Source organism: Arachis duranensis, chromosome 4 (genome assembly GCF_000817695.3).
Source record: "Arachis duranensis cultivar V14167 chromosome 4, aradu.V14167.gnm2.J7QH, whole genome shotgun sequence".
Lineage (NCBI taxonomy): Eukaryota > Viridiplantae > Streptophyta > Magnoliopsida > Fabales > Fabaceae > Arachis > Arachis duranensis.
In genome coordinates this window covers 67,492,310-67,502,452 of record NC_029775.3, presented here as the reverse complement: position 1 = coordinate 67,502,452, position 10,143 = coordinate 67,492,310, and positions in this window count along the sequence as shown.

Genomic DNA, 10,143 nt, shown 5'->3' with positions numbered 1-10,143 from the left:
AAAAGCTCTCTACTGTGAATACTATGAAAATTCTCCAAGAAACTCCCCAAAGAAAAGCTCCCTTAAAACTTCAAATCCTAAGCTATTTATACACTTTCTTCAAATGATCATTAAGCCTTAAATTGGGCCTTTAGTCTTGATGGAATTGGGTTGACAATAGCCTCTGTTGATTGCTCTTGGTGTTGGGAAGAAATCAACTTGTGAACCGGGCCATGAACCATTCACATTTGAGTCAACGTTTGAAGCAAACGTTGCCTCAAACGTCCCTTGTGTGAGGCATTATGCAGATGCCCTTCTTGCTGTCATCCATGTTTGAGCCAACGTTTGAGGTCAAACATGAGCTCAAACGTGGGTCTTCCCAGGCTCCCTTTTTGGCCAACGTTTGGCCCAACGTTTGAGGCAAACGTTGGCGCAAACGTGGCTCATTTAAACCATCAATCAGGGGTGCTCTTCCATGCTCTTTCTTGCCAAAATATAGCCAACGTTTGACCTCACATTTGAGGCAAACGTTGGCTCAAACGTTGCTGTTCCCAGGAGCTCTATTTCTCTTCTTTTTTGCGCCAACGTTTGACCTCACGTTTGAGGCAAACGTTGGCGCAAATGTTGGCTCCTTCATCTGCTTCTTCTTCAGCCAACATTTGCCTCAACGTTTGAGGCAAATGTTGGCACAAACGTTGGCTCTTCCCAGGGTGTTCTTCATCTGCTTCTCACGTTTAAGTTAACGTTTGAGGCAAACGTTAGCTCAAACATGAATCCCTTCTTTCCAAGCCCATTCTTGCAACCTTCTTCCAAGCTTTATTCCACCTATCATCAATCAACAATTGTATCAAAGCTATGCCATAATCATGAGAGTTATTCTTCTTCTTGTCATATAAGCAATTATGGCACAAAAACTCATGAAAATGCATCAATTAATCCATGGTTGATTGAATCTAAGGAAACATGAAATTCCACCCAAATGGCTTACTTGTGGCTCAAGAAAGTGCATAAAACCAAATGAAAATCAAAGAAAAAGACTAGTAAAACTAGGCTAAGATGACTTGTCATCAAACGCGCTCTGTCACAGTACGTCTATTCATCTGTCGGTTCTCGATCATGTCGGAATAGAATCCAGTGATTCTTTTGCGTCTGTCACTAACGCCCCACAATCGCGAGTTTGAAGCTCGTCACAGTCATTCAATCCTTGAATCTTACTCAGAATACCACAGACAAGGTTTAGACCTTCTGGATTCTCAAGAATGCCACCATCAATTCTAGCTTATACCACGAAGATTCTGATTAAGGAATCCAAGAGATATCCACTCAAGCCTTGTTTGCATGTAGAACGGAAGTGGTTGTCAGGCACGCTTTCATAAGTGAGAATGATGATGAGCGTCACATAATCATCACATTCATCATGTTCTTGGGTGCAAATGAATATCTTAGAACAAGAATAAGCTGAATTGAATAGAAGAACAATAGTAATTGCATTGATACTCGAGGTACCGTAGAGCTCCACACCTTAATCTATGGTGTGTAGAAACTCCACCGTTGAAAATACATAAGAACAAGGTCTAGGCATGGCCAAATGGCCAGCCTCCCATAATCTGAGAACTAGACATCCAAAGATGATCCTAAGATCTAAAGTGATCAAAAGATGAAAATACAATAGCAAAAGGTCATTTTTATAGAGAACTAGTAGCTTAGGGTTTACAAAAATGAGTAAATGACATAAAAATCCACTTTCGGGCCCACTTGGTGTGTATTTGGGCTGAGCATTGAAGCTTTCATGTGTAGAGACTTTTCTTGGAGTTAAACGCGAGCTTTTGTGCCAGTTTGGGCGTTTAACTCCCATTCTTGTGCCAGTTCCGGCGTTAAACGCCAGAATTCTTGAGCTGCTTTGGAACGCCTGTTTGGGCCATCAAATCTCAGGGAAAGTATAGACTATTATACATTGCTGGAAAGCCCAGGATGTCTACTTTCCAACGAAATTGAGAGAGCGCTAATTGGGTTTCTGTAGCTCCAGAAAATCCATTTCGAGTGCAGGGAGGTCAGATTCCAACAGCATCTGCAGTCCTTTTGTCAGCCTTTTTCAGAGTTTTGCTCAAGTCCCTCAATTTCAGCCAGAAATTACCTGAAATCACAGAAAAACACACAAACTCATAGTAAAGTCCAAAAATGTGAATTTAACATAAAAACTAATGAAAAACATCCCTAAAAGTAACTTGAACTTACTAAAAACTACCTAAAAACAATGCCAAAAAGCGTATAAATTATCCGCTCATCACTAGCCAAGCTTCTGCAGGACATTACATTCAAGAGCTAAATTGATGAGAATCAATCAGCTTTGGTGATGATAAAAACATCACCTTGAAACTATAGAATTCATTCTTAAGAATTCTGAAGAAAAATACCTAATCTAAGCAACAAGATGAACCGTCAGTTGTCCAAACTCAAACAATCCCCGGCAACGGCGCCAAAAACTTGGTGTTGTTGCCGGATCAAAACTTGGCACTGTTATTGCAGGGAACAAATGCGAAACTGTAATTAGGACATTTAATTCCCCGACAATGGCGCCAAAACTTGGTGCACAAAATTGTGATCATCAATGGCGCCATCAACATGGTACGCTCAATTGCAATCTCAACTCTTTATCACAACTTCGCACAACTAACCAGCAAGGGCACTGGGTCGTCCAAGTAATAAACCTTACGCGAGTAAGGGTCGATCCCACGGAGATTGTTGGTATGAAGCAAGCTATGGTCATCTTGTAAATCTCAGTCAGGCGGATTCAAATGGTTATGGAGGATAGATAACTAAAAGATGAATAAAACATAAAATAAAGATAGAGATACTTATGTAATTCATTGGTGAGAATTTCAAATAAGTGTATAAAGATGCTCTGTCCCTTCCGTCTCTCTGCTTTCCTACTGTCTTCATCCAATCCTTCTTACTCCTTTCCATGGCAAGCTGTATGTTGGGCATCACCATTGTCAATGGCTAGAGTCCCGTCCTCTCAGTGAAAATGTTCAACGCTGATGTGCGGAAAACGATCCGACACAAAACTCACCGGCAAGTGTACCGGGTCGCATCAAGTAATAAAACTCACGGGAGTGAGGTCGATCCCACAAGGATTGAAGGATTGAGCAATTTTAGTTTAGTGGTTGAGTTAGTCAAGCAAACAAGTGTTGATTGTGTGAAATTGTGTTGACAGAAATTAAATTGCATAGAATGTAAAGGGGAGTGGGTTATTTGCAGGAAATTAAAGGGAACAAAAAGAAAAAGAGCTGAATCTTAAAGTACAAGTAATGTAAATTGCAGAAACTTAAAGTGCAAGAAATATAAATGACTTGAAAAATAAAAGGGGAATGGGAATTGGATCTGCAGGAATTAAACAAGGGAAAAGCAAAACTAAACAGAATGAAGAGTAGTTGATGGAATTAGTTGACCAGGATCTCAAAACTAAAAGGAAAATAAGCTTGATGTAGTAATTAAACAAGGAAATTAAAACGGAAACCAATAGATCTCAGGACCCAAGAGACTAGATAACTGAGTCTAGATCTCAATGCCTTCCTAGATCCAAATTCAGAGAGCAAATGCAAAATTAAAGAAGAGAGCAATGTAGAAATGTAAATCCAAGTTCAATTTTCAGAAGTTGCAACAAGAAAAACAGAGAGATCTCAAGGTGAGATTGAGACAGAATTTCCTCAATTCTTTAACACCCAAGACTCAAGACAAATGTAGATGAAATTGAAAATAAGAAAACTAAGAGGAAGAGAATTCAATTCTCCTTCCCCAAGACTCAGAATCTCAAAATAGCTCAGGACCCAAAAGCTCTCTACTGTGAATACTATGAAAATTCTCCAAGAAACTCCCCAAAGAAAAGCTCCCTTAAAACTTCAAATCCTAAGCTATTTATACACTTTCTTCAAATGATCATTAAGCCTTGAATTGGGCCTTTAGTCTTGATGGAATTGGGTTGACAATAGCCTCTGTTGATTGCTCTTGGTGTTGGGAAGAAATCAACTTGTGAACCGGGCCATGAACCATTCACGTTTGAGTCAACGTTTGAGGCAAACGTTGACTCAAACGTCCCTTGTGTGAGGCATTATGCAAATGCCCTTCTTGCTGTCATCCACGTTTGAGCCAACGTTTGAGGTCAAACGTGAGCTCAAACGTGGGTCTTCCTAGGATCCCTTTTTGGCCAACGTTTGGCCCAACGTTTGAGGCAAACGTTGGCACAAACGTGGCTCATTTAAACCATCAATCAGGGGTGCTCTTCCATGCTCTTTCTTGCCAAAATATAGCCAACGTTTGACCTCACGTTTGAGGCAAACGTTGGCTCAAACGTTGCTGTGCCCAGGAGCTCTATTTCTCTTCTTTTTGGCGCCAACGTTTGACCTCATGTTTGAGGCAAACGTTGGCGCAAACGTTGGCTCCTTCCCCTGCTTCTTCTTCAGCCAACGTTTGCCTCAACGTTTGAGGCAAACGTTGGCGCAAACGTTGGCACTTCCCAGGGTGTTCTTCATCTGCTTCTCACGTTTGAGTTAACGTTTGAGGCAAACGTTAGTTCAAACGTGAATCCCTTCTTTCCAAGCCCATTCTTGCAACCTTCTTCCAAGCTTTATTCCACCTATCATCAATCAACAATTGCATCAAAGCTATGCCATAATCATGAGAGTTATTCTTCTTCTTGTCATATAAGCAATTATGGCACAAAAACTCATGAAAATGCATCAATTAATCCATGGTTGATTGAATCAAAGGAAACATAAAATTCTACCCAATTGGCTTACTTGTGGCTCAAGAAAGTGCATAAAACCAAATGAAAATCAAAGAAAAAGACTAGTAAAACTAGGCTAAGATGACTTGTCATCAAACGCGCTCTGTCATAGCATGGCTATTCATCTGTCGGTTCTCGATCATGTCAGAATAGAATCCAGTGATTCTTTTGCGTCTGTCACTAACGCCCCACAATCGCGAGTTTGAAGCTCATCACAGTCATTCAATCATTGAATCTTACTCAGAATACCACAGACAAGGTTTAGACCTTCTGGATTCTCAAGAATGCCACCATCAATTCTAGCTTATACCACGAAGATTCTGATTAAGGAATCCAAGAGATATCCACTCAAGTCTTGTTTGCATGTAGAACGGAAGTGGTTGTCAGGCACGCGTTCATAAGTGAGAATGATTATGAGCGTCACATAATCATCACATTCATCATGTTCTTGGGTGCAAATGAATATCTTAGAACAAGAATAAGCTGAATTGAATAGAAGAACAATAGTAATTGCATTAATACTCGAGGTACAGTAGAGCTCCACACCTTAATCTATGGTGTGTAGAAACTCCACCGTTGAAAATACATAAGAACAAGGTCTAGGCATGGCCAAATGGCCAGCCTCCCATAATCTGAGAACTAGACGTCCAAAGATGATCCTAAGATCTAAAGTGATCAAAAGATGAAAATACAATAGCAAAAGGTCCTATTTATAGAGAACTAGTAGCTTAGGGTTTACAAAAATGAGTAAATGACATAAAAATCCACTTTCGGGCCCACTTGGTGTGTATTTGGGCAGAGCATTGAAGCTTTCATGTGTAGAGACTTTTCTTGGAGTTAAACGCGAGCTTTTGTGCCAGTTTGGGCGTTTAACTCCCATTCTTGTGCCAGTTCCAGCGTTAAACGCCAAAATTCTTGAGCTGCTTTGGAACGCCAGTTTGGGCCATCAAATCTCAGGCAAAGTATGGACTATTATACATTGCTAGAAAGCCCAGGATGTATACTTTCCAACGAAATTGAGAGCGCGCCAATTAGGTTTCTGTAGCTCCAGAAAATCCACTTCGAGTGTAGGGAGGTCAGAATCCAACAGCATCTGCAGTCTTTTTTAGCCTCTAAATCAGATTTTTGCTCAAGTCCCTCAATTTCAGCCAGAAAATACCTGAATTCACAGAAAAACACACAAACTCATAGTAAAGTCCAAAAAAATGAATTTTAAATAAAAACTAATAAAAATATAATAAAAACTAACGAAAACATACTAAAAACATACTAAAAACAATGCCAAAAAGCGTATAAATTATCCGCTCATCAGTGACAATATGGTGATTGGTAGTGTTTGATGATGGTTGAAGTGTGGAAAGAAAAGAAGAGTAGAGAGAAGAAGGAAAGAAATGGAAAGAAGTGATGAAAAGAAGGTGGGTGAAACATGGTAGCCCACGCGTACGCGTGGAGTGACGTGTAAGCGTGGTGAGGTGAAACAGGATCGACGCGTACGCGTGATGGAAAAATCAGAGAGATGATGTGTACGCGTGGGATGACGTGTACACGTGGGTGGATTTGTGCTAAAGGCATATGTCCAGCCTAAAACAACTCTATGGAATTTGTATGGGAGGTGAAAATTTTGGGGCCACGCATACACGTGGGAGAGGCATACCCGTGGATGGTTGAAAAGCTTGGGTTCATGCGTACACGTGAGTGACGTGTACGCATGGCATGATTCTCTATTTTTTAAAAATTTTCAAGTTATTGCACCAAATCGAGCATTCCAAACCTCTAAACAGCTACCAAATTACCATAAAACCTTATTTAACATAATAGACTATTAAATAAATCCAACTAACCAAACAAAACATGAAATTGAACTTATTTTACCAATATTTACAAAAAGGAAAAGGGAAAGATGTTACCATGGTGGGGTGTCTCCCACCTGACACTTTTATTTATTGTCCTTAAGTTAGACTTATGGGGAGCTCTTCATCAAGGTGGCTTGTGCTTTAATCCTTCCTTGAACATCCACCAATGCTTGGACTTCCAATAAGCTCCATCATTAAAAATTAATAGCTCCAAATTTTGATGGAGTTCTTCACAAACCATAAGCTCCCAAACTGGATTCTCTTTGTGGGATTCGGGATCTCACACTTTGTTTTCACACCCGTCTTCTAGTTGATCATGGTAATTTCCTCCGGGTGGTAAGCAAGCCAAATTCTCACTAAGACACCAAACTATCCTCCGAGACCCATACAATTTAGCACTCTTCCAATCATGGGACCTATGCCTTGAGGGTTCAACCTTAATGAGCCTAACATAATTTTTCCAACTATTACACAATTCTCTCCTACTCTTAACTCCATAAAGAGCTCTAAGTTGCCCATCTGTCTCAAGCAAACCATATTCAAGTGAGAAAGTAAAGCTTAGGGATAAGAAGTTGTGTTGGATAGTGACTTAGGAAGGGGTGGTCCCAATGATCTTGCAAGTTCCACTCCCTTGTGCTCTTTCTTGACTACCTCCACCTCTTGGTAAGCTTCTTCAATGTCAATTAATTGTTCACCAACTTCTTCTATACATCCCTTATTGCTCAAACCATGTGTCGGAGGTTGTGCACAGTCCTCCTTGTCATCAATTTCATAACACAATAAGGGAGGTTCATCAATTCCAAAAGACACATTGGTTGGTATGGAATCATCTTCAATGATAGAGCTTGCTTCTTGCTCAACCTCTTCCTCTTGGTAGCTTCCTTCCAATTCAATCTCTTCTTCATTGCTTACCAAGGGTATAGGAGGTGAGGTATCTTCTTCTTTAATCTCTATGTCAAGTCCAATGGGAGAGGATTCAATTGTAGATAGAAACTCATCAATGATTGAATCCATCTCTTGATTGACCTCTTCAAAGTCTTCAACCATGATATGCATTGGAGGTTATATACCCTCCTCAACATCAATATCAGGATTCTTAGAAGAGGGCTCTCTAATTCTATATTCCCATGGACTTCCAACATCTCCTAGGTCTTTAACTACTTCTTCCGGCTCAATTATCTCAACTTCCTCCCCTTGTGGCAATTCTTGCTTCAACTCTTCTTCTCTACCTTGAAGCTCCAAATTTACTCCCTCACTATGCTCCTTGATTGCTTCTCGACATTCAATAATGGGAGTGCCTTGATCGTATAGGGTTAGACGGGAGAAAACTATGTTGCTAACGGCTTCTACCACGGTAGCAATCACGGCTTCTAGCTTCTTGAACTCCTTTTGCGTCTCCTCTTGCCTTTGGATGTAAGAGATAATATCTCTTTGTTGTTATACCATAAAGGCATGGAGAGATTCAACTATTGGAGGTGGTGTGGGAAGAGAGGGTTCATTGTCTAGGAGAAATGGCTCATAATTGGAAGTGGTTCATCTTGGTAAGGGTATGGAGATGGTGTATATGGAGGTGGTTCTTGGGAGTAGTTATGCTGGAATTGTGGTGGCTCTATGTATGGTTCATATGGCTCATAAGGTGGTTGGTATGGTGGATAAGGACTAGGGTCATTATAAGGTGTTTGGTGGTAAGGGACTTATGAGTATGGTGGTTCAAAATTAGGTTGAGGGAGTAGTTTATAGGCATATGGTGATTGTGATTGACAACCACAATAAGGGTCACCACATCCACTAGGTTGATATGCATTAGGAGTAGAATTATACCTATAAGAAACCAGAGGTTGTTGCCACGAAGAGTGATCAATTCCTTGAGACTCCTCCCATCTTGGATTGTTCCATCATTGATGCATGTTGTCATTGCAGTTTCCATTTTCTACAATATAATTTGAACCAAACTCATAGCCAAAGGGATGAGAATTCATAGTACTAAATAAAAACAAAGCTAACAAAAATAAGCAACCAAGTCATAAACCTAACAAAAACTAACAAACAAGCAAAAGGCAAACATATTCACATATTCACAATAGCAAATAATATAACACCATTGCAATTCCCCAGCAATGGCACCAAAAACTTGAAAGACTGTCAGCTAAGAATTTCTTCTCGATTAGAGGAAATAACTTCGTTGCAAGTATAGTTTCCAACCGACAAGTAATGCTCAATCAAAGTTTTAATATTGATTATCACAAGTATAAATCCCAATGAAAATTAACCGAAGTATTCAAACCTCGGGTCGTCTCATAAGGAATTGCAATGAAGTGATCAATTATTGGCTATGAAGGAACAAGGGGATTTGATTTGGTAAAAGGGCAAGAAAGTAAATGGAAAGAAAATATAGCAAACAGTTAAAGGAAGCAATTAATAAAGAGAGACATTCAAGGAAAGGATTGAGAATATAGGCTTTCTATCCTAGTCACTAATCATAACAATGATTAACAAGAATTTATCTTATCTCGTCATCTCCAATAATGGAAAAAGGTATAATATTATCTTCATACGAGAGAAAGTCAAATAAGACTAGTTAATCTCAATCCAAAAGTCCTAATCAACTTAATAATTGAATTGGCAAAAGATTTGCGTTAATGAAAACAATATTAACTAACAATCCTAGATCACCAATATGAGTTGGGTATTCATGACTCAAGATTGCCTAATTTCTCTTTCCAAGCCAAGAATGCTCAAAAATCTACTCTAATATCCAACCAAGCATTTTTTCAAACACTTGGAAGGCACAAAAGGGAAGCATAATAAATTGCAAGGAAAGATAAATTCTAGCACTACCAACTACAAGAAATTAACTTTAACTACTCAAATCAACAATAAAAGAACATCAAACATAAATTGCATAAAAAGAAAATCCAAATCCAACAAAAGTGCATCAACATAAAAGAGGCATAAAAAGGAAAATTAACACTACGAACTAAGAGAATAAAGGTGTAGGAACAAGAAATTATAAGGGAAACAAGATGAAAATAAGAAATTAAACCTAGAACTAAGATGCAAATAAACCTAAGAACCCTAATTCTAGCGAGAATAGGGAGCTTCTCTCTCTAGAAAATAAACCTACATGATGCTAACCTAAAACTAATTGCTCCCTTTTGTCCAATCTTCAATTCGGCTTGAAATAGCCTCAGAAACGAGTTGGATTTGGGCCTGGAAAGCTCAGAAATCGCCCCAGCAAATTCACTTTAATGAGGTCACGTGCGTCTTGTGACGCGTATGCATGGGCCACATGTACGCATCGTCTGGCCTTTTTCTTCTCACGCGTAGGCGTCATGTCACGCGTACGCGTCTATCACGCGTGCGCATTGCTCTAAGCATTCCAAATCCTTGTTTCTTCATGAATTCTCCATTTTGCATGCTTTTCTCTTCACTTCTTCCATCCAATACTTGCCTTATGAATCTGAAATTACTCAACAAACATATCAAGGCATCGAATGGAATTAAAGTGAATTAAAATTAGCTAATTAA